Source organism: Dendrobates tinctorius, unplaced genomic scaffold (genome assembly GCF_039654945.1).
Source record: "Dendrobates tinctorius isolate UK_male_01 unplaced genomic scaffold, ASM3965494v1 ptg000013l, whole genome shotgun sequence".
NCBI classification, from domain to species: Eukaryota; Metazoa; Chordata; class Amphibia; order Anura; family Dendrobatidae; genus Dendrobates; species Dendrobates tinctorius.
The window spans coordinates 4,447,081-4,472,304 of NW_027361681.1; the positions used below are offsets into that span (position 1 = coordinate 4,447,081).

Here is a 25,224-nt window from a genome sequence, read left to right on the forward strand (position 1 = left end):
AGACCGATGTATAAAGCCCTTTATCTCCCCCTATAGCCAGAGATTCTATTGCCAATGCGAACAGCAAAGGGGACAGGGGGCAGCCCTGCCTAGTTCCCCTACACAGCTCAAAAGCCTCTGACATACAACCATTTATTTTAATTTTGGCACATGGATTGCAATATAAAAGTTTGACCCAGGACAGGAAAACGGGACCAAAACCCATGCCCCTCATGACAGACCACAAGCACTCCCACTGGATGCTGTCAAAAGCTTTCGCCGCATCGAGCGAGAGTACTGCCCTCCCTCCTACATTCTGCGACTCTGCCTGTAGATTAATAAAGAGATGTCGCAAATTTATGGCAGTAGATTTTGGCAGGCAGGAAGCCAGTCTGGTCACCATGAACTAATTGAGTAATGACCTTTATAAGTCTCATGGCAAGCACTTTGTCCAAAATCTTGATATCAACCTGCAATAGGGAAATGGGTCTATAGGAATCTATATGGGTTGGATTCTTCCCCTGCTTAGGCAACAAGACTATCACTGCTTCAGACATAGATTTAGGAGACCACCCACACTAAGGGATTCCCGGAAGATATCCAGCAAGTTAGGTAACAACAGCGTACCCGCCTCTTTATACAATTCAGCCCCCAGCTTGTCTGTCCCCGGAGCCTTATTAGCTTGAAATGAGGTTAGAGCTTCCTCCTGTCCCTCCTCTGTAAGAGGCGTGTCCAAAGCCAACCTTTATTCTCCCGATAACTGTGGCAGAGGAAATGAGCAAGATGGCTATCAATCGCCTCTGATGTCATACAGAGTTTTGAAGAATATAACTGTTTATAGAAAAGGAGAAACTCATTAAGAATTTCTTCTGACCCGGTAACCATGGACCCATCCGATTTCTTAATTGCCGGGATGACAGGAGATCCCTGTTGAGGTCTAGCGATCGTGGCCAACAGATGCCCAGCACCCTCCCCCTCTGTATAGAAATTGGCTGATAAAAAATCTTTTATGTTCCGCCTGTTCCAGAAGGTGATTATTTAGCAGTTTTTGTGCCCCCACCCATTCATCTCTATGAAGCTGAGTTGAGGAATTTACAAACCGCTGTTCTGCCTTATTGACACATTGCTGAAGATCAATAGTACAGGCTCTACTCTTAGTTTAGAGATCTCTAATCAGAACTCCCCTTAAAAAGGCTTTCATTGTATCCCAAACTATCAGGGGCGATGCCAAGGCAATATTATGTTGAAAAAAGACCTTCAAATTCTCAGCTAATCCCTCTCTGTCCTTCAATACTGCCAGCCAGGACGGGATGAGCTTCCATAGTCCTCTCGATGTATTAGATAGGGGAAGAATATTAATAACAACCCTTAATGGGGAGTGGTCTGACAAATGTCTTGTGAGATATTCCAGCTTGTCTACCATTGGCAATAAAAACTGATTTCCTATGGCCAGGTCTATCCTAGATAAAGAGAAGTATGATGTTGAAGAGCAAGAATACTGTCATGTTGATGGAAATTTAACCCTCGAGATATCATACCACTGCATCTCCCGTAATACCTTGGCCAATGCTGTGTCCTCACTCCCCCCAACCAACAAGTCTCCCTGGTATTTATCTAGAGCCACATTGAGATACATATTGAAATCCCCAATAATAATAGCTGTCGTATCTGGGTGCTCCATCAGCAACTGGATTATCATCTGTATAGTTTCCATTGAGAATGGTGGAGGAATATATAATACTACTATGCACGCCCGTACACCATAAATCAGACCTACCAAGCAGATAAATCTATTGTGGCTTTTACACATGAAAAAGAAAGATTGCGGTGGATAAAAATACTAACACCCCTGGCATATAAGCTATATGAAGAACGAAAGGACGGCCCTCTCCTATATTTACTGAGAGTTTGTGCACTTTCAGGGGTTGTATGAATCTCCTGGATACAAATCACAGCTGTTTCAAAGCCCTTAAGTATCTTAAAAATGATCTTTTAGTGGGCTCCCCCAACCCCCGCACATTCCACAAAATCAAATTAACCTGACCCACCATGAGTGCATTTAATTATATGACATGACCAAATTTTCCCATACTGTTTCCTACTGGATAGACATTTGTCCTGAGGCCCAGAGACTGCATACACAACAAATAACACAACCCCCCTACCACCCTTCCCAACCCCCAACATACAATCAGAGCATATAAAATACCTGAAGCTAGAACATGCAACAGGCGCCACATAAATTTCAGTGTAACCACGCCAACAAAGTGGCGTGAGGTTGTCCCTCTCATATAACCATACAGATCAGGAGGAACTAAAGCTCCTAAGACATAGTAGTTGGCCAGAGAACACGGTCCTCCCCCACAGCAGCTATCACTTTTAGTATAAACATGTAAAGTCAAATTGTGATATAGCAAAAATGATTAAAAGGCACAGGAGCCCCATAGCACCGGACAGAAGCAAAACAGATAAAATTGTCAGCGGGGCCTCAATTGGCGCTCATGGGAGTCCAGTAAACGCAGCGCCTCCCTGGGGTCATCAAAGAAATGCGTCTCATTAAGTGCAGCAATCCTCAGGATACAGCATGGCATATTGCACTTGTAATTGGCGCAATCTTCCCTTGATATCCTGAAACTGGGCCCATCGTTTCTGCACTTCTGAGGAGAAATCCGGGAAAATGGACACTTTTGAACCCACAATACGGATATCCTGAGATGTGCGTGCAAGCTTCAGGATTTTGTCCCGATTCATAAAATGCAGGAGCTTAATTAGGACTGATCTTGGCAGCGCTCCTGGTGGCAGCTGTCTGGATGGCACTCTGTGTGCCCTTTCAATAGCGAACAAGTTGGAGAGTTCCTCTTTACCAATCGTGGAGATCAACCATTTTTCAAAGCATTCTGCTGGAGCACTTCCCTCTTGCTTTCTCCAGAACTCCCACCAGACGGATATTGTTGCGCCGAAGCTGATTTTCCAGAGGCAGTTTTAACTTCTTTGGATAACGGTGGCAATATATCTTCCACGTCACACACACGACCTTCAACAGCTACCATGCGGTCACCCATTTTCTGCATATCTTGTCTAACATAAGACACGTCTATCTTTAATGATCCCATATGGCCTTTCATATCAGTAAGAGCAGCACAGCACTGTGTTACAGCCTGAAATACATCCCCAAGTGTCAGGTCAGTTATCCCCCATCCGCAGCCAGAGGATTCATAGTTCTATCAGTCACATGGACAGCTTGAGAGATTGCAAGTGGATGAGGAATCGCTTTCACTGTTTCCACTCGCTGCTGCCCAACCAGATTATTATTATTATTATTTATATAGCACCATTAATTCCATGGTGCTGTACATGAGACAGGGTTACATCAAAATACAAATGTCACTTACAGTAAACAAACTAACAATGACAGCCTGATACAGAGGGGAGAGGAGCCATTCTACAGGATTATGGGGAAGGAGACAGTAGGTTGGGGGTTGCAGTAGCTCCGATGGTGTTGAGGTGGCTGATTGGTCATTACAGGTTATAAGCTTTTTTGAAGAGATGGGTTTTCAGGTCCCGTCTGAAGGATACAAATGTGGTGGATAATCGGACTTGTTGGGGCACAGAATTCCAGAGGATGGGGGATATTCGGGAGAAATCTTGGAGGCGATTGGGTGAGGAGCGAATAAGCGTGGAGGAGAGAAGGTGGTCTTGGGAGGACCTGAGATTACGTGAGGGAAGATATTGAGAGATTAGTTCGGAAATATATGGAGGAGAAGGTTATGCATGGCTTTGTAGGTCAGTGTTAGTAGTTTAAACTGGATACGCTGGGAAATTGGGAGCCAGTGAAAGGATTTGTAAAGAGAGGAAGCAGGCGTGTAGCGAGGTGAGAGATTAGTCAGGTAGTAGAGTTAAGGAAAGACTTGAGGGGTGTGAGAGTGTTTGAAGGTAGGCCACAAAGGAAGATGTTGCAGTAGTTGAGGCTGGAGATGATTAGGACATGCATAAGCATTTTGGAAGAGTGAGGGATGAGGAAAGGACGGATTCTGGAAATATTTTTGAGCTGGGGGCAACGAGGTGGCGAGAGCTTGGATGTGCAGTTTGAATGACAGGGCAGAGTTCAGGGTTACTCTGAGGCAGCGGATTTCCAGGACAGGGGAAAGTGTGATTTCAGGTAGGGAAGGTATGCGAGATGGAGGAAAGATAATTAGTTCAGATTTGTCCACATGGAAGCGAGAGGAGAAGGAGGAAATGGCTGATAGACACTCTGGGATTCTGGACAGCAGAGAGGTGACATCTGGGCCAGAGAGGTAGATCTGAGTGTCATCAGCATATAGATGGTACTGGTAGCCATAGGACTTTATGAGTTGTCCCAGGCCAACGATATAGATTGAGAAGAGAAAGGGTCCTAGGACAGAGCCTTGAGGAGCACCAACAGAGAGAGGACGAGATGAGGAGGTAGTGTGGGAGTAGGAAACGCTAAATGTGTGGTTTAAGGTATGAGGAGATCCAGGATAGGGCAAGGTCTTTGACACCAAAGGAAGAGAGGATCTGTAGTAGGAGGCAGTGGTCAACTGTGTCGAAGGCAGAGAACAGGTCTAGAAGGAGGAGTATAGAGTTTGTTAGCTTTGGCTGTAAGTCATTAGTAAGTTTGGTCATGGCAGTCTCAGAGGAATGGTGGGGACGGAAGCCAGATTGTAGGCTGTCAAAAAGCGAGTTAGATGCAAAGTGATAGTAAAGTTCAGCGTGAATGTGCTGCTCAAGGAGTTTGGAAGCAAATGGGAGCAAAGATATTGGGCGATAGCTGGACATAGCGCTCAGGTCAAGGGATGTAAAGTAGGCCTGTTTAGCAGAGATGATTTGAATGAGAGTGTTGCTTGTTTGAATGAGGTGAAGTCGTCTTTCGAGTGCGTTTTCTTCCAACACCGCTCAGCAATTCTGGATAGCTTTGATAGTGATGTTATTGTGTCAGGGTTGTCTATTGATTCGTCGCACTCTGTTATGCATGACAGGGACGACCGAGTCAATGGCTGATGAAAGAGTGGCATTGTAGAAACTAGTGGCAGTGTCTGTGTCTTGGAGTGAAGCTATGGAGGACAGTGGTAGAATAGAGTCAGAGAGTGTGCAAGTGTCTAGATGTGCGAGGTTTCTGCGGGGGTGCGCAAGTTGATGGACATGGGTGACAGGTGAGGAGGACAGGGATGAGAAAGTGAGCAGATGGTCAGATAGAGGGAGAGGGGAGGTTGTGAAGTTAGATAGAGAGCAGAGACAGGAGAAGACTAGGTCAAATGTATGTCCGTCTGTGTGGGTGGCTGAGGAGGACCACTGAGTAAGTCCAAAAGATGAAGTGAGCGACAGGCGTTTGGAGGCTGTTGACTGGTGGGTGTCAATGGGGATGTTGAAGTCACCAATGATGATGGTGGGAATGTCAGTGTAAGGGATTGAGTAGAATATTCCTTTAATGCTACCTCCCCTTTAAAGAGTTCTAATAGTAATGTGTATTGAAAACTAATGTACAGTTTTGATGACTCGGTACTGCTGCACTACGGTGTATTATCTGATGTTCATTGGTACTGCCACATTATGTGTTACCATGATGTATTATATTGTGTTGTATGCCATATTATGCCTTTGTATTTCTGTATAGATTAGGGAAAGTTAGTGCATCCTTTGGAAACATTAGAGGAGGGCACTTGTAGTATATAGCATTCATAGACTGGGTAAGTGTAGTTTTGCAAATGGCCATTAGATGGGGGTACACTAATGGGCCTTGTTAGGTATAGTTGTAGGAAGTTTCTAGATGGTTTAGTAAGAGCACACACAGTTAATTGTAGGAGGAGCTGCTGTGGGTTAAGCTAGTGTAGGTTGTAGGAATAGTTCAGAAGGGCGAGCACGCCCGACAGGTCCACAGGGGTTCTAAGCCCAGGACAACATAGCAGCTACGCAACGCTGTTTAAGTGAAGAAGCATGGGCACAGTCAGACAGGTGCTGGATAAGACCAGAGCACCCGGGGAAGTTACAGTTAACGTCAGCAGAAGGAGCAGAGAAGGAAGCGTGGTCCAAAAGTCATGCAGGGCGCAGAATGTTCATGATGTGGCAGATGCTCAATAGGACTATGTACTGAGGTCCTACAGTAGTGAAGCTGCAGTACCGCCAAGGGTGCTACTACCCCATAATGTATGTGAGGGCAAAGAAAGTAAGAAAGGGAAAGAGCAGGAGGAATGATGTGTGGCCTGTGATGTAACTGATGAGTCCGGGACCATTCAAGAAGAAAGTAAAAGCGTTGATTTTGCATCAGAACCGCAGAACCGGTACCTGTGTTCGTTATTTCATCTTCATGCACTGGAATCAAGTGTGCAGGAGCTGGGTCGTACCGCAGTGGAATCCCTGACCGTGGACCAGCAACAAGAACAGGTACACTGGTATAAGCTGATATTTCTGAGAGGGGAGGACAGGACACCAGATCCCCGGTGTCCCCGGCTGCAAATACCGTCCTGTCCTCCTCTTACATTAGCAGAGAGAAAGTGAAGAAGCCAGGTGGAGAACTGGTCAATAAAGGCAGTGGTCGGGTCTGGAGGTCAGTATAAGACGGCCACTTGGAGGTTGGAGGGAGAGTAGAAGCGGACAGAGTAGACTTCAAATGAGGGGAAGATGAGAGCGGGTAGAGGTGGGATTGGGTTAAAGGTACAGCTGGAAGAAAGGAAAAGGCCCACTCCACCATGTCTGTTGCCAGAGCGAGGAGTGTGAGTGAAGTGGAGGCCGCCGTAACATATCGCAGCAGGGAAAGCTGTGTCGGAGGGTGTCAGCCATGTTTGAGTGAGGCCGAGGAAAGTAAAAATTACGAGAGGTAAAGAGGTCGTGAATCACATGGAGTTTATTGCAGACGGAGCGGGCATTCCAGAGTGATCCAGAGAGAGGGAGCAGGGTGGTGGCCATCAAGGGCACGGATTTGAAGTGGGTGCGATTTCAGGTGTTTATATTGGATTGGGAGAGACAGGAGGGGGTAGTAATGGGAGGTATGAGCTGTGGGGGTTCAGAATTGGGAGACATGTCGCTAGCAGTCTGGAGAAGGAGAGAGAGGGAGAGCAGATGGAAGAAAGAGTGGCTGGCTTGTTTTATGTTTTAGTAGGAGAGATGTGATGTTGAGGAGGAGGTCAGCAGAGGAGGTCAGGTAGGGAGACGAGGGAAGGAGAGATTATTTGGTTAGAGGGTGCTGGGGTTTGTGGATAGCGAAGAAGAGTGAGGAGTAATGGAGCCAAAACTGTTAGAGCATATGTCAACATGATGAGAATAAGTGTGGAGGAAGGAGAAAGAAAGTTAGTACATTTAATAACAGTGGTTAGTCGCACCTTCTGCTCACTTCTGGCATATTGCTGCTATATCCTTTTAGAGATATCCTTATAGAGACAGATCACAGTCAAACAGAACTGACAAGATAAGATTATCTCTTACCTGTAGCTCTTTTGTGGAGGATGAAATGCTCCCTGCTGTCTGCCTGTTACCTCCGATTCTGGGTGACCTGGCATATTGCTCCAGGCATGCTGCTATGTCCGGCCGTTTACCCTCCTCCACTGCTACTGTGCTAGCAGACGGTGCAGCACCATCTTGGATGACAGACTCCATCAGAGAAGCCGCTTGCTCACTCTTTTTATCTTGCCTTGTTATGACTGAAGATAAGTTACCACTCTTCTGGCACTCTCCAGACCTTCCCCCACCTGTCTGTACCAAGCAGAGCTGTGCTCCCCAGTGAGCAGGAGCAGGGCAGTTTCTAGGGAATTTTGCCAACAGGGCGAACATCGAAAAAGCGCCCCCCCCCGAACATTAACATGCTGAATACCCGGACAAATATCGTCACACCATGACCAGACCACATATTACCACCACATAGTCACCGAATAATACCACATACAAGGAACAAATAGTGCCGTACGATGGCCAGACCACATAGTCACCGATTAATACCACATACAAAAAACAAATAGCGCCACACCATGACCAGACCACATATTACCACCAGATAGTGACTGAATACTACAATACTGATCATTAATTAAAAACACAATACTAAGTGCAATTGTATACAGGAACTCTATATTTACTGTCAGTGTGCAGGTAACACATTGACTCACCAGTGACGTCTCTAGCTGAAGTCCTTCATCTTTGCTTTTCTTTTTCATCCAGCACAGACAGCCATCACTTCTTCCAGCCAAGACTCGTCTCTGCATGAAATAACACAGTTACCTAGAGCACGGCTTCCAGAGCACATTCCCCACTTTTTCCCTTCTACACTACACATCTGAATACAGACGTGCACCCACCATTAATACATAATTGGTTATTATGCAACCCACCATTCCAAATATAAATTATAATCCACCACTGTGCACCCACTAACTATAAATGTCACTTTCCCCCATTTAATATATAAATTAGCACCTGTACTCTTTCCCCTAATTCATTACCAGGCACTTCAACCTCAAGGCCCCCCCACTATGTACCTCCCGCTCTAACCCTAACACCGATTAATTATATTTACATGCCCCTCCTGCCTCAATTCATTGTCATGTCTTTCTCTCCCACCCTCTATTCATTATCAACTGCTCTACCCCACATTCAATACATCACTTACTCCCCCACACTCAAAATTCTTTATTTGTTCTCCAGATAGATCATTTGCTCTCCTCTCCCCCACCTTCAATTAAATTGCTGTGCCCCATCACTCACACTGAATTCATCATTTGCAGTCCCCCGTCCTCTCCCCCACATCATCATTTGCAGTCCCCCACTTTAATTTGAAGTCCCCTTCATCCGTTGCAGTCCCCTATCACCCCTCACTTCATCTGCAGTGCCCCTTCATCATTTGCAGCCCCCTATCCCCCTTCCATTTCATCATGTGCAGTCTCCCTTACCACCACTTCATGATGTGCACTCTTACCCCCACATCATGTGCAGTCCCCTTTACCCAATTCATGTGCAGTCCCCCTTACCCCGCAATTCATCCTGTGCAGTCCCCCTTACCCCCCAATTCATCCTGTGCAGTCCCCCTTACCCCCCATTTCATCATGTGCAGTCCCCCTTCATCATGTGCAATCCCCCTTACCCCCATCATCAAGTGCAGCCGCACTCCATCATGTACAGCCCCGCACCCCCCTCCATCATGTACAGGCTCAGTCCCCTGTACCCCTCTCCATCATATACAGCCATATTCACCCCCCTCCATCATGTACAGGCTCAGCCCCATTCACCCCTCTCCATCATATGCAGCCATATTCACCCCCCTCCATCATGTACAGGCTCAGCCCCATTCACCCCCCTCCATCATGTACAGGCTCAGCCCCCGCGCCCCCCCTCCATCATGTGCAGCATATTCACCCCCCTCCATGATGTACAGGCTCAGCCCCCGCACCCCCCTCCATCATGTGCAGCCACATTCACCCCCCTCCATCATGTACAGGCTCAGCCCCCGCACCCCCCTCCATCATGTGCAGCCATATTCACCCCCCTCCATCATGTACAGGCTCAGCCCCATTCAACCCCCCCTCCATCATGTGCAGCATATTCACCCCCCTCCATCATGTACAGGCTCAGCCCCATTCACCCCCCTCCATCATGTACAGGCTAAGCCCCCGCACCCCCCCTCCATCATGTGCAGCATATTCACCCCCCTCCATCATGTACAGGCTCAGCCCCCGCACCCCCTCCATCATGTACAGGCTCAGCCCTCGCGCCCCCCCTCCATCATGTGCAGCATATTCACCCCCCTCCATCATGTACAGGCTCAGCCCCCGCACCCCCCTCCATCATGTGCAGCCATATTCACCCCCCTCCATCATGTACAGGCTCAGCCCCCCGCACCCCCCCTCCATCATGTGCAGCCATATTCACCCCCCTCCATCATGTACAGGCTCAGCCCCATTCACCCCCCCCTCCATCATGTGCAGCATATTCACCCCCCTCCATGTACAGCCCCCTCACCCACTGAATTCATTAAAAAAAAAAAAAAAAAAAAAAAGTTTCCCATACTTACCTCACAGCCGCTCCCCAGCAGCGCCTTTCTGCAGCCAGCATCCGGGTACATGTTGGCGTCTGCGTGATGACATCGCGCAGGCCCGACACCTGACCCGGAAGTAGAGGGAGCTGCGCAGCTGTCAAGGTGACGGCCATGCACAGCTCCCTGCACGATACACTGTGACGCGGGCGGCTGTATGCTGATGGCTGCATCACAGAACAGAGCGCACGGCCGCACAGTACCGGATCGCGGCTCTGAATCTCCCTGGTTCAGGGAACCGGCTGCATTTTTAACAACCGGTTCCAGCGAATCGGGGAGAACCTGCTGAATCCCACCCCAAAAGACAGCTAGGCACTAGGCAGGCGCCCCCTGGCTGGGTGGCGCCCCGGGCGATCGCACGCCCCATCCCCCCCTAAAAACGGCCCTGAGCAGGAGATAAGACAGGATTACTATGGAGCTGATCACAATGCACATCCTGCTACATGCCCAGCCAGGCCACGCCACCATGCTGGCTCCTTTTTATGGATCCCCTGCAACATCACCGTGCAGTGTGACATGTCTGAGTTTCCGTGTACCACAAGACACTTTATCATTATGCATCACATTGACATTCACATTTTCAACATTGGAAACATATGTACCAGATCTGGGAGGGTTGTGAGTAATGTATTGGGCAACCAACTGTACCAGATCAGATCCGAATAAAACATTTATGGGGAAGTTCTCAGACACCCCCCACTTGCCTTAATGCCTCCCAGCACCCCAATCTAGGAAAATCCGGGCCCTTGGTAAGGGTCATTGAGCACCCCCAAACCCGGTGACAGTCAGGGTCTTCCCAGGGATTAGTTGTTTAGGTAACACAAACAAGGCGGATGAGTGTTTGTTCTGCGCCTTTTTCCTTGAGCCCGCAGTGATGATGTTGCCCACAAAAACTGGTTGCAAATTTTCAATAGCCCTCCCAACCTTCCCATCTACCAAAAGAATAGCTACAGTAGGCCCCTTAGTCTCAGATGTGCGGTTCCTATTCTGCCTCTCCGAGTTGGTGAGGCTGATGTGACCAGTTCGGTCGCAGGTATAGCACCGACGGGAGTCTGATGCAGGCCGGGTGCTGGAAGATGGGGAGAGACCCCTCCAAGGACCAGTTAGCAGGGACACTGGCTCACCCCCTTTCCAGCTGGCGACGGCTGACTCCCTCACCTCAGGTGTATGGGTGAACTCATATGTATTGGCAATCTGTGCGGCCTTGGTGGCATCCTTTGGCTCCTGGTCCATCACGAAGTGTCACACCTCCATAGGGCAAAGACGAAGAAACTGGTCCTTCACCATCAGGTCTTTCAGTTCTTTGAAGATGGTGACTAATATTCCTTGGACCCAGAAGTTGGTTCTGAGCCTGTCTAATACATCACTGTAGCTGTGATGAGGTCCTTGTTGGAGGGCCCGGAATTTTATCCGGCATACCTCAAGAGTCACTTGATTCTTCTTTATCAGGGCCTGTTTGATGGCCTCATAGTCTCCATCTTGATCTCAAGGGAGAGAGGCGAAAACCTCCAAAACTTGTAGCCCTGGGGTTAATATCGTGCTCACTAGTCATTAGGCAGCTGGTACTGTCTGCAGGCCTTTTTTTAAACCCCTGCGAAAATGTGTCCAGATCTGCGTCCTTATCCATGACATGAAAATGCTTAGGGCATGGTTTAAAGGTTTGGACATTACTGGACTCACTGTTCAGTGGGGTGGATGGCTCCTTCTGGAGTCGGATTAATTCCAGCTGGTACTCTCGCTCGGCTTGTTGCTCATTTCTCTCTTGGTATTGCTGAATAAACTTCAACCGTCCCTCCTGATCATGTGCCTTTAACACACACCACAATTCATGATGCACAGATATGGCAGAAAAATATAGGTATAGTACAGCGCCTAAGATTTCACTTACCTATTACATTACATGAGTGATATCTATTGTAAATTCTACAATAGCTCAGAAACCAGACAGTATAGTCCTCCATATAGTACTATGGACACCATATAGTGTTCCATACAGAATAATTATCCCCATATATTGCTCCATACAGTATAATCAACCCCATATAATGCTCCATACAGAATAATGAGCCCAATGTAATGCTCTATACAGTATAATGAGCCCCATACATTGCTCCATATATAAAGGACACCATATAATGATCCATACAGTATATGATGGGCCCTATACAGTATAATGAGCTCCATATATTGCTATATACAGTATGAGCCCCATATAATTCTCCATAAAGTATAAATAGCAGCCCCATATATTGGTCCATAAAGAATGGGCCCCATATAATGCTCCATACAGAATAGGCCCCATATAATGCTCCATATAGCATATGATGGCCCCATATAATGCTCCAAAAATAATTGGCCCCATAAGATGCTCCATATACTATATAATTGACCCAATAAGGTGCTCCATATATGATGGGCCCCATAAGATGCTCTGGCAAAAATTAACAGACCACTGCAAAATTTTCAGTTTGATTTTTCTCTTTATAGGTATATTTTTGAGTAAAATGTAAATTGCTCTTTTATTCTATAAACTACTGACTAGAGTTGAGCGAAACGGGTCGAACAATTTCAAAAGTCGCCGACTTTTGGCAAAGTCGGGTTTCATGAAACGAAACCCGACCCTAGGATGAGGTCGGCCACGAGGTCGGCGACTTACGCGCCAAAGTCGCGTTTCAAAAGTTTGTTTAGCGCTCTTTTTCAGCCAATCAGGATCCACGGACACTGTGGGCAACGTGATGACATAGGCAGGGGTCACCACCATCTTTCAGAAGGGCATGCAAGTGATTGGCTTGCTTTGGTGGGCGTCACAGGGGTTATAAAAGGGCGTGCACGCCGACCGCCATCTTACTTCTGCCGATCTTAGCATAGGGAGAGGTTGCTGATTCTGTAGGGAGAGCGTTAGGCAGGGAAGAAGACAAAAAAACTGCTTCTGCTGCTAGCGATTTTGCCTGTGCAACACACCAGTCACTGTGTGTGCAGTGCAAGGGGAGGCTATATTGTGGTGGATCAGCGGTGTTGGTTGTTAGGCTGCCTTCTAAGGCTTCCTGACAGCTGCATTGCTGTTTCCCCACTGCTCTGCAAACTGCTTTTTTAAAAGCAATCCCAATTTTTTTTTGTCCTGCTAAGGTACTGAGTGTGCATTTATTCACACCATACAGCGGTGTACGCTCCTCACACAGTACCGTGTAACGGCTGTTATCACAGCCACAGTGAAGCTATCTGTGTGTCACTGTGGAGGACTTGTTCTGTTCTTACAGACCTACACTCTAGGGAGATTCCTATTCTGCCCAATTCTACAATTCACTTTTTTCACACCTGTGCCATCGAGCCTGTGACATAGCGCTCTGATATTCAGTGGGCCTCACACAATCCAAAAGTGTCCAGTGTCCACAAGTGTCTGCAGAAATTCAAAATCTCCCTTATCCTGTAGTCACATTTTTCACACCTGCTGCATCGAGCCTGTGACATAGCGCTGTGATATTCATTGGGCCTCACACAATCCAAGTGTCCAGTGTCTGCAGAAATTCAAAATCTCCCTTATCCTGTAGTCACTTTTTTCACACCTGCTGCATCGAGCCTGTGACATAGCGCTCTGATATTCATTGGGCCTCACACAATCCAGAAGTGTCCAGTTTCCACAAGTGTCTGCAGAAATTCAAAATCTCCCTTATCCTGTAGTCACTTTTTTCACACCTGTGCCATCGAGCCTGTGACATAGCGCTGTGATATTCAGTGGGCCTCATACAATCCAAGTGTCCACAAGTGTCTGCAGAAATTCAAAATCTCCCTTATCCTGTAGTCACTTTTTTCACACCTGCTGCATCGAGCCTGTGACATAGCGCTGTGATATTCAGTGGGCCTCACACAATCCAAAAGTGTCCAGTGTCCATTAGTGTGTGCAGAAAATCTAAATCTCCCTTATCCTGTAGTCACTTTTTTCACACCTGCTACATCGAGCCTGTGACATAGCGCTGTGATATTCAGTGGGCCTCACACAATCCAAAAGTGTCCAGTGTCCACTAGTGTGTGCAGAAAATCTAAATCTCCCCTGTCCTATAGACACCTTGTACCTTGTTTTACATTACTATATAGTTTGTTGGATTTTGTCTACATTTCTACCAAAAATGAGGAAGGCTGGTGGAAGAGGCCGTGGAATTGGGCGGGGGTTGGCAGCTGGTAATGATGGTGTTGGTGGTGGATCTGATGGTAGTGGCAAAAGCAAAATAGGACCGAATGCAGGAGGTGTTGAGCCTGCGTCATCGTCTGGCTCCATAAAGCTTCGAAGGCTTAGTTTTCTAGGAGTTGGCAAACCGCTTTTAACGCCAGAGCATCAGGAAAAAGTTTTGTCTTACATTGCTGACTCAGCCTCCAGCTCTATCGCCTCCTCTTCTGAAGTTGTAAAAAGTAAAAGCACTGAGTCGTCATTGGAGGCTCATGTTCATGAACCGCACCTTTCCTTGTGTCCTTCACCACAACCAAGATTGAAGGATGACGCAGGCCATACTACTGATTACTCCATGGAGCTGTTTTCACATACCATGCCTGGATTATCAAGTGAAATGGTGAATTACCCAGGCCAAGATGAATCTGACATGGAGTGCACTGATGCACAGCCGCTGATAGATGATTCTGCTGGTACATTCACTCAGAGCACTACATTGTCCTCGCAGTGTACAGAGCCAGATTCTGACCCTGATGAGACTCAGGTGCCCCTTCCCGCACACTATACCACCATACACGGTGACACAGAGGAAGATGCACATGACATTGAAGAGGAGGTGATGGATGACCCAGTTGTTGACCCAGATTGGCATCCATTGGGGGAAGAGGGTGCTGCTTCCAATAGCTCAGATGAGGAGCATCCACAGCAGACATCAACATCGCAACAGCTGTTATCTGGCAGGCCCGGAGCACTCCAAAGACAGGTTCCAAAAATCAAAAGAGTTGCTGGACAGCTTGTCCAGAGGGTCAAAACATCACAGCGTGCTAGGCCGCAAAATGTCTGCCAAAGTAGGAAGAGTGCTGTGTGGCACTTTTTTGAACAAAATCCTCATGATCAGGCCAAGGTTATCTGTAAGAAGTGCGCAAAGACCTTTAGCCGAGGGAAAAATCTGAAAAATTTGAATACCAGTTGCATGCTTAGACATTTAACCAGCATGCACTTGCAAGCGTGGACACAACACCAAACCTCAAGTGCCACATGTGCAACTGATCACAAAGAAGGTAGTCAGCAACGCTACATTGTTTCCCCCACTGTAAGCCCACCGGTTAGCACAGCAGCAAATGTTGAGGTGTCGTTGCAAGGCCACAGCAGTCAGGGAATCCCACTGTTATATCAACGAAATACTGAATCTAGGCCATCAGAAAGAACACCAACTCCATCATCATCATCAACCCTCTCTCAGTCCGCCCTGTCCACCGCTACTTCTACCATATGCAGCTCTCAAGTCCAGCTCACCCTCCCAGACACTATGAGTAGGTCAAGAAAGAACTCAGTCTCTCATCCGCGTACACTGGGTTTGAACGCCCACATTGCCAAACTAATCTCGTTTGAGATGATGCCCTATCGGTTGGTGGAAAGCGCAGCTTTCCGCGAACTCATGGCCTATGCAGTACCACGCTATGACCTACCCAGTTGCCACTTCTTCTCTCGCAAAGCCATCCCAGCCCTCCACCATCATGTGAAAGACCGCATTGTCCATGCACTCAAGCAGTCAGTGAGTGGAAAGGTGCACCTCACAACTGATGCATGGTCCAGTCGGCATGGCCAGGGCCGTTACGTGTACATCACTGCGCACTGGGTTAATGTGGTGGATGCAGGGTCCACAGGGGACAGCGGTGGTGGGACAGTGCTGCCTAGCCCACGGTATAGGAAACAGTTGGCTGTAGGCATTCCACCCTCCTCCTCCTCCTCCTCCTCCTGAAGCGAAAGCTCGTTCACAGAGCGCAGTCGTACGAGCACTCCATCTGCAGCTGCCACTGTTGCACACGAGGTGTCCCCCTATCGAGCAGTTAGTGGAAAGCGTCAGCAGGCTGTGTTACAGATGATGTGTTTGGGCGACAGACACACCGCCGAGGTGCTGGCCGAGTACTTGAAGCGACAAACTGAGTCATGGCTGGGCAGTGTACATCTTGAGGCAGGCAAGGTAGTTAGTGATAATGGCCGTAATTTTGTGGCAGCCATAGCCCTTTCAAAACTCAGCCACATACCTTGCTTGGCTCACACCTTGAACCTGGTGGTGCAGTGCTTCCTCAAAAATTATCCGGAGTTAACAGCCCTGCTCCATAAGGTGCGAAGACTGTGCGCGCACATCCGCCGGTCGCCTGTACACTCCGTTCGTATGCAGAAGCTGCAGCGATTGCTCCACCTTCCCAACCACCGCCTCATTATCGACATTGCAACAAGGTGGAACTCCACCCTGCACATGGTGGAGCGGCTGTGCGAGCAGAGGCAGGCCATAATGCATTTGTGGGAGGATACACGGCCAGGCACTTTGAGAGCAGACATGGAGTTGACAGGTGTGCAGTGGTCGAAGCTGAAAGACCTCTGTAAAGTCCTTCAGTGTTTTGAGGAATGCACACGGCTGGTAAGCGCAGACGACGCCATCCTAAGCATGAGCATCCCACTTATGCGTCTGCTCATGCAAACTTTGACGCACCTTAAGGAGCAGGCGTCTGCAGCCAATGTTGACGAGGAGGAAGAGGTGGAGGGAATCCTTGATGACATTCAGCCATTGTCTGCTCAGGGACCTCTCCTGGACGAGTTGGAGGAAGAAGAGGAGGAGGAGGAGGATGCATCTCGTGGGGCAAGTGAAAATGTTGGCGTGGCAAGGTCTGGTACAGGGTTTGTGCGTGACTGGAGGGATGTGGATTTGCCAGAAAGTGCTCCTCCAACCAGCACTCGCAGTGCATTATTGACACCGGGAACATTGGCCCACATGTCAGATTATGCCTTGTGGATCCTAAAAAGGGACCCCCGCATTGCCAAAATGATGAACGATGACGACTACTGGTTGGCCAGCATCCTGGATCCACGCTATAAAGGCAAATTACAAAACATCATGCCACAGGAGAACCTTGACCTAATATTGGCTAATAAACAAGCAACTCTGGTAAATCGGTTGCTTGAGGCATTCCCAGCACACAGCAGCGGTGATGGTTCTCACACGAGCCGTACGGGCTGGGGGCAGCTTGGCAGAGGTGTTCATGGTGCACACAGCAGAAGTGGCGTTGGAGACAGGGGTTTCATGACAATGTTGTGGACTGATTTTTCAAGTACCGCTCACACAACTGGTAATACAGCATCGATGGAAAGTGACAGGAGACAGCAGTTGTCAACTATGGTTACAAACTACTTTTCCTCCCATATCGATGTTCTCCCACACAGGTCATTCCCCTTTGACTATTGGGCTGCTAAACTGGACACCTGGCCTGAATTGGCACAATATGCCTTACCGGAGCTCGCTTGCCCAGCTGCAAGTGTGCTATCGGAAAGAGTCTTCAGTGCAGCTGGATCAATCCTGACAGAAAAAAGGACCCGTCTGTCAACCCAAAATGTGGATGATCTAACCTTCATTAAAATGAACCATGCATGGGTTTCCAAGGATTTTGTCCCACCTTCCCCTGATGACACATAGGGTGACAGAAAAATGGCTTGCTTTGGTCCACCTCTTCCTGGGACTTGACCTATTTCGCCTTTTGCATCAGCTGAATGTCCAACATCAGCATATGCCACTTTCTAAAACTCCCTAACTGTGCTGCCTCCCCCCCCATGGCCGGGGTCACCACCTAGCGCACGACACCGTGCGAGTGCCGTTGCCCTGGACAGGTGGGTAGGCCGACTCTTGGGCGCGGGCACTGGCACAGGGTCCCTCATAGTGCAATCAAGTGTCTCTGATGGTGGAGGTGCACACCTGCCGTCAGACACACCGCCGTACTATGAGGGGCCCAGTGCCAGTACCGACGCCCACGAGTGGGCCCCCCTTGCTTGGGCAGGGCCCCAGCATTTGCAATCTTTACCTCTCCCTGCTCCTCCGCTGTGTAGTCTGGGCCGTCGAATCCATACTGTGCCTGACACCGTCTGAGCCTGCCTCCTGGTGTATTGACATATATTTTGAATGTGTACGCTATCCATACATGTTATCCGGGGATACGGTACCCTTTCTCACCTTTGTGCAATCACGTGCAATCCATACTGGGCCTAACACCGTCTGAGCCTGCCTCCTGATGTATAGACATATATTTTGAATGTGTACGCTATCCATACATGTTATCCGGGGATACGGTACCCTTTCTCACCTTTGTGCAATCCATACTGGGCCTAACACCGTCTGAGCCTGCCTCCTGATGTATAGACATATATTTTGAATGTGTACGCTATCCATACATGTTATCCGGGGATACGGTACCCTTTCTCACCTTTGTGCAATCACTTGCAAGCCATACTGGGCCTTACACCGTCTGAGCCTGCCTCCTGATGTATAGACATATCTTTTGAATGTGTACGCTATCCATACATGTTATCCGGGGATACGGTACCCTTTCTCACCTTTGTGCAATCACTTGCAAGCCATACTGGGCCTAACACCGTCTGAGCCTGCCTCCTGATGTATAGACATATATTTTGAATGTGTACGCTATCCATACATGTTATCCGGGGATACGGTACCCTTTCTCACCTTTGTGCAATCACGTGTAACCCATACTGGGCGTGAGAACGGCTGGCGAGCTGTTAAGCAAGCTACAGCACCTGTGGTTTGCACACGTAAGTTTTTCATTTTTTTCAGGAATGACGGTTAGGCCTAATTCCGGAACTGCGGTTGACCTGCACTTACTGGGAAATCATCGTTCGCGAGTAATAATTGTAATCAGTGATCCCCATCACTAACGTTGTTCAGCGGGTTATCTGCACCTGTAAGCGACAAACGCTGGCCTTTTCAGTGTAGCGCACATGCAGCCACGGACATGTAAGGGCATGACACACCAGTTATTGGCCAATCTCATGTGCCAGAGCCTCACGTGTCCCTCTAGTAAGCCGGACTCGGACCGCGGGGCATGACGGAGTCTCGTTCGTTAACGGAATTAAGCTTGCAATGTGTGCATCTGTTCTGTAGCTGGCATGGTTGAGGTTGCCCGTGTTGAGTCAAATTACGCCGTAGGCTCCACTCCTGGTGGTGCCCTTCTGGACATTCCTTTAAGGTTCAGCTTTGCAACCATACTGCCCACGTAAAACAAACACTTTGCCTTCATGAACGCTGTTTGGAGGGTCATGACTCGTGGGAATAACGCCGCCCAATCAGTTAACCTGCTAGAGAGTTCCTTCGTTGCTCCCAAGCATGACATCACACTCCCTAGGAGGAAGGTAATGCCACTGTGGCGACCGTACTCCTGGGGGCGACACAAGTGCACTGATGCCCAGCCACTGCTCGATGAATCTGCTGGTACATTGACCCAGATCACTACATTCCCCTCGCACGCTACCCGGCCTGAATCTGACCCTGATGAAACTCAGGTTACCCTTCCCATATACAGTTCCATCTTACACGGTGACAAAGAGGAAGCTGCAGATGAAAGTGCAGGTTCGACCCACCCGCCATCAGACACACCACCGTACTATCAGGGGCCCTGTGCCAGTGCCGTCGCCAACGAGTGGGCCCCCCCCTGCTTGCTCAGGATCACAGCACTTGCAAGGTTGAAATACTGTGCAGTGAGATGGAAGATGGGGACGACGAGGAGTCTAGACTAGTACAGGGATTCCCTAGCGAGGAGACTTATTTGATTGTTTTCAATGTTGGGACAGCAATTTTTGGGGAGCACTATACTCTGGAGAATGAGAGATGGGGCCCACCATACACTGGAACATTCCAAAGGTGGACATCAGACACTGGAGCAGCATTTACAGGGCCCATTATACACTAGAGCATTAGAAATGGGGCCCATTATGTTTGGAGCATTATTTGGGCCCATAAGACAGTGGAGCTTCATCCATAGGGACCAACATATACTGTAGCATTATGTGGAGCTCATCATATACTGTTTCAAACATTATATGGGACCAATGATTCTGTATGGAGAAATAGATGGGCCTCGTCATGAGATGTAAAAAGTGAAGTATTTTTCATTGTACTATACCGCTATTTCTCTGCCGTATCGGAGCATGATGAGTTGTGGTATTATGTGTTAAAGGGGCGCTCTTTCTCCCAGGGCACATGAAAACCTGGAGCCAGCCCTACCCCCCCACAACTTTAGCCAAATAACCCCCATTTTTCAGTGCGTAACTTGTATTATGAAGTTAATTAAGGTTGACCAGCTTAAGTAAGAAGAATTGATGCTTTTGGCATTCAAATGAGCACTGTAGGTGTGTTTCCTGTCCTCCTCTCACTGCCGACTTTTATTCCCCATTGACTTACATTGGGTTTCGTGTTTCGGGACGACCCCGACTTTTCCCTATAATCGGCCGATCTTGCTCGACCCGACTTTTGGAAAAGTCGGGTTTCACGAAACGAAACTCGACCATAAAAAAACAAAAGTCGCTCAACTCTACTACTGACATGTCTTAGAGTTTCCAATCACTAAATTTTGTATTTATTTTCAGGAAATGAGAATTGGTCAAAATAACAAAAAAAAAGCAGTGCTTGCAGACTTCTAATAATGCTAAGAAAACAAGTTCATAATCATTTAGAAACAACAATACAAATTTTTTAACTCAGGAAGAATTCAGAAATCAATATTTGGTGGAATAGCCAGTTTTTAATCAGTTTTCATGCGTCTTGGCATGCTTTCCACCAGTCTTTCACACTGCTTTTGGGTGACCTTAAGCCACTCCTGGTACAAAAATTTAAGCAGTTCTTTGTTTGATGGCTTGTGACTATCCATCTTCCTCTTGATTAAATTCCAGAGGTTTTCAATTTGGCTCAAGTCTGGAGATTGGGCTGGCCATGACAGGGATTTGATGTAGTGGTCCTTCATCCACACATTGATTGACCTAGCTGTGTGGCATGGCGCATTTTCCTGCTGGAAAAACCAGTCCCCAGAGTAGGGGAACATTGCCTGAGCAGAAGGAATCAACTGTTTTTCCAGGATAACCTTGTATGCAGCTTGATTCATACGTCCTTCGCACAGATTAATCTGCCCAATTCCAGCCTTGCTGAAGCATCCCCAGATCATCACTGATCCTCCACCAAATTTCACAGTGGGTGCAAAACACTGTGGCTTGTATGCTTCTCCAGGTCTCCGTCTAACCATTAGATGACCAGGTGTTGGGCAAAGCTGAAAATTAGACTCATCAGAGAAGATTACCTTACTCCTGTCCTCTATGGTCCAATCTTTATGGGCTTTGGCAAACTTCAGCCTGGCGCTCCCTTGCTTCTCATTGATGAAAGGTTTTTTACTAGCTTTACATGACTTGAGCCCTGCCTCTAGGAGACTGTTAGGAACTGTTCTTGAAATGCATGTCACCCCAGCTGCCATTTGCCATTCATTTTGTAGGTCACTTGATGTCATCCTGAGGTTGCTGAGTGACATTCGAATAAGATGACGGTCATCCCGGTCAGTGGCGAGTCGTTTTCGCTCTCTACTTGTGGGATATTACTAGCACTTGTTTTGCCATCCAGCTTGTCCTATTGCAAGAGGATTGTGAACACCACAGCAGGGTTTTTTATACTTTCCTTTGTTAAATAAGATTTGGTTCAGGTCATCACATAATCAGAAGCACATTAAGTAGAATGAGATGTACTCTTGGTTGGAATTCAACTGACACTAGAATGGAATGGCTGTCAGACATGTGGAGAAGCTGATTTTTATAAAACTGTGCAGTGGGCTCTTAATTTTTGCCAGAGCTGTATAATGGGCCCCATGAGATGCTCCATATATAATGGGCCTCATATAATGCTCCATATAAATTAGCCCCATATAATGCTCCATACATAATGGGTCCCATATATTGCTCCATGTGTAATTGGCCCTATAAGATGCTCCATATGTAATTGGCTCCATAAGATGCCCCATATGTAATTGACCCTGTAAGATGCTTCATATGTAACTGGCCCCATAAGATGCTCCATATGTAACTGGCCCCAAAGGATGATCCATATGTAATTGGCTCTATAAGATGCTCAATATGTAACTAGCCCAATAAGATGCTCCATATAGAAGTTTCCCCTTAAGATGCTTCATATAGAATTGGCCCAGTAAGATGCTCCATATAGAATTGGCCCCTTAAGATGCTCCATATAGAATTGGCCCCTTAAGATGCTCCATATAAAATTGGCCCCATAAGATGCTGAATATATAATGGGCCCCTTCTGATGGTCCCCATATATTGCTCCAAACATTGAAAAAAAAATGAAATCCTCACCTCTCCTCGCTGGCCGCTGCTCTGCTCCAGACTCCTCAGCGCCGCGGTCTTTTCGCTCTCTGCACTGTGACTGCTCAGGTAGAGGGCACACATACCTGACATCATCGCGTCCTCTGACCTGAATGTCAGTTAGAGGACTCGGAAGACGCTGCATCGCTGGAACAGGGAGAGGTGAGTATTGCAAGTGCTGGGGCACAAAGCAAGCATGAGGCCCCGCCTACTCAAGGCCCCAACACTTGATTGCGTGTGCCAGGCGCTGATGCTGGCCCTGGGGTCTACGTTACCCTGGTTTCTGCTGTGGCTTGCATCCATAGGTGGGACCCCTGCAGCAGCACCATCCAGGCTTTGGCTCACCTCCCCTTTATAGGTGCTCAGTTGACTGGCTTGCTCTGTGTCAAATTGAAACCGTTCCATGATCATTTGCTGCCTGTTTTTGCCAGTGAAGTCCATCTGTTTCGTCGTACAGATGGCTGCAAGAACCTCCTTGGTCTGTTTGTACCAGGCATCCCCAATTGCGGCCATGATTGCCAAATATAAGATAGAACAGAAACGCAAGAGAGGGGGAGGGGTGTAATGCTACACATACAGTATTGTCCCAGATTTAAAAAAAAACAAACAAAACACTGAGTCAGATCCTCAAAACTCTGCAACTCAGGGACTGTGCAGGTTTTCACTAACAGGAATGATTTCTAAATCAGGTCACTGATGCTCTGTAATATCCCACCACTTACCACAAATTGTCACTGATACACAGCCGGAGAGGTCACGCTGAACCCACCACTATTACCACTTTGTCATAGATGACATAGGAGAGGTCAAACAGGTCCCACTGCTGCCACTAATTGTCATGGACACACAACCGGAGAGGGGGCTGTACCATTTAACACATTAATGCAACTCTGCCTCCAATTGTCAGAAGAATTACGCAATTATCTGACGATCGATGGAAGAGACAGCGTCTGCTTCCACTACTGGGCTGGTTATTGGGGGACTACACTTCTGATTCCAACACATGGAATATATGAATACAAAGGCAAGTCTCTCCACGTCTCCTTCCCTGTGTATACAAATCTCAATTTGGCTGTCTTTTTGCCAGCAGATATCCTATTTCCCACAATAGACCTCTGTGGTAATTAGTATTACCTGTCCATGGCAGCAGGTCTTCTGCCTCAAAGGTTGTTTTAGTTACCGTAGTTTCTCTGTACTCACAGCCCGACACCGTGCAGGACGCTTGGCATTTGCCACAGAATACCAGGAATGACAAATTCGCCACTGGCGCCCTGTGCTCTTCACAGATGAAAGCAGGTTCACACTGAGCACATGTGACAGAGTCTGGAGACGCCATGGAAAGTGATCTGGTGCCTGCAAAATCCTACAGCATGACCAGTTTGGCAGTGGGTCAGTAATGGTGTGGGGTGGCATTTCTTTGGAGGGCCGCACGGTGTTGGGCTGTGAGCACAACCCCCATTTGTGGACGTCAGGCACTCAGACCATCCTCATGGAGTCAGTTTCTAACCGTTTGTGCAGACACATGTACATTTGTGGCCTGCTGGAGGTCATTTTGCAGGGCTCTGGCAGTGCTCCTCCTGTTCCTCTTTGCACAAAGGCTGAGGTAGCCGTCCTGCTGCTGGGTTGTTGCCCTCCTACAGCGCCTCCAGCCTCTGAACACTACACTGACAGACACAGCAAACCTTCTTGTCACAGCTCACAATGATGTGCCAGCCTGGATGAGCTGCACTACCTGAGCCACTTGTGTGGGTTGTAGAGTCCGTCTAATGCTACCATGAGTGTGAAAGCACAACCAACACATTCAAATGTGACCAAAACATCAGCCAGAAAGCATTGGTACTGAGACGTGGTCTGTGGTCCCCACCCGCAGGACCATTCTATTATTATTATTATTATTATTTATTTATATAGCACCATTGATTCCATGGTGCTGTACATGAGAAGGGGTTACATACAAATTACAGATATCACTTACAGTAAGCAAACTAACAATGACAGACTGATACAGAGGGGAGAGAGGACCCTGCCCTTTCGGGCTTACATGCTACAGGATGGTGGGGAAGGAGACAGTAAGTTGGTGGGTTGCAGCAGTTCCGGTGTTGGCTGAGGTGATATCCCGGTAGTGGTGAGAGAGAAGGAGGTAGCGGGGTCATTGCAGGCTGTAGGCTTTCTTGAAGAGGTGGGTTTTCAGGTTCCGTCTGAAGGATCCAAATGTGGTTGATAGTCGGACTTGTTGGGGCAAAGACTTCCAGAGAATAGGGGCTATTCGGGAGAAGTCTTGGAGGCGGTTGGGTGAGGAGTGAATAAGTGTGGAGGAGAGGAGGACCGGAGATTACGTGTGGGAAGGTATCGGGAGATTAGTTCAGAGACATATTGGGGAGACAGGTTATAGCTGGCCTTGTAGGTCAGTATTAGTAATTTGAACTGGATACGCTGAGGGAATGGGAGCCAGTGAAGAGATTTGCAGAGGGGAGAAGCGGAGGAGTAGCGAGGAGAGAGATGAATTAGTCGGGCGGCAAAGTTAAGGATGGAATGGAGAGGTGCGAGGGTGTTAGCAGGGAGACCACAGAAAAGGATGTTGCAGTAGTCGAGGCGGGAGAAGATGAGGGCATGAACAAGCATTTTAGTAGATTGAGGGTTGAGGAAAGGACGGATTCTGGAAATATTTTTGAGCTGGAGGCGACAGGAGGTAGAAAGAGCTTGGATGTGTGGTTTGAAGGACAGGGCAGAGTCAAAGGTTACTCCGAGGCAGCGGACTTTTGGTACTGGGGAAAGTGTGATGTCATTAATTGTTATAGCTAGGTCGGGTAAGGAAGATCTGTGAGATGGAGGAAAGATGATGAGTTCA

At 47.9% G+C, this 25,224-nt stretch overlaps 1 protein-coding gene across 1 annotated transcript in view; it reads left to right on the plus strand.

Annotated features, from left to right (window-relative positions):
• Positions 1–5,702: 5,702 nt before the first annotated feature.
• NSMF (NMDA receptor synaptonuclear signaling and neuronal migration factor) overlaps positions 5,703–25,224 on the plus strand; it is a 134,755-nt gene continuing 115,233 nt past the window's right edge. Inside the window, exon 1 of the mRNA XM_073558331.1 lies at positions 5,703–6,378. The gene's annotated coding sequence lies outside the window, so the exon portion shown is untranslated. The remainder of the gene's footprint in view (positions 6,379–25,224) is intronic.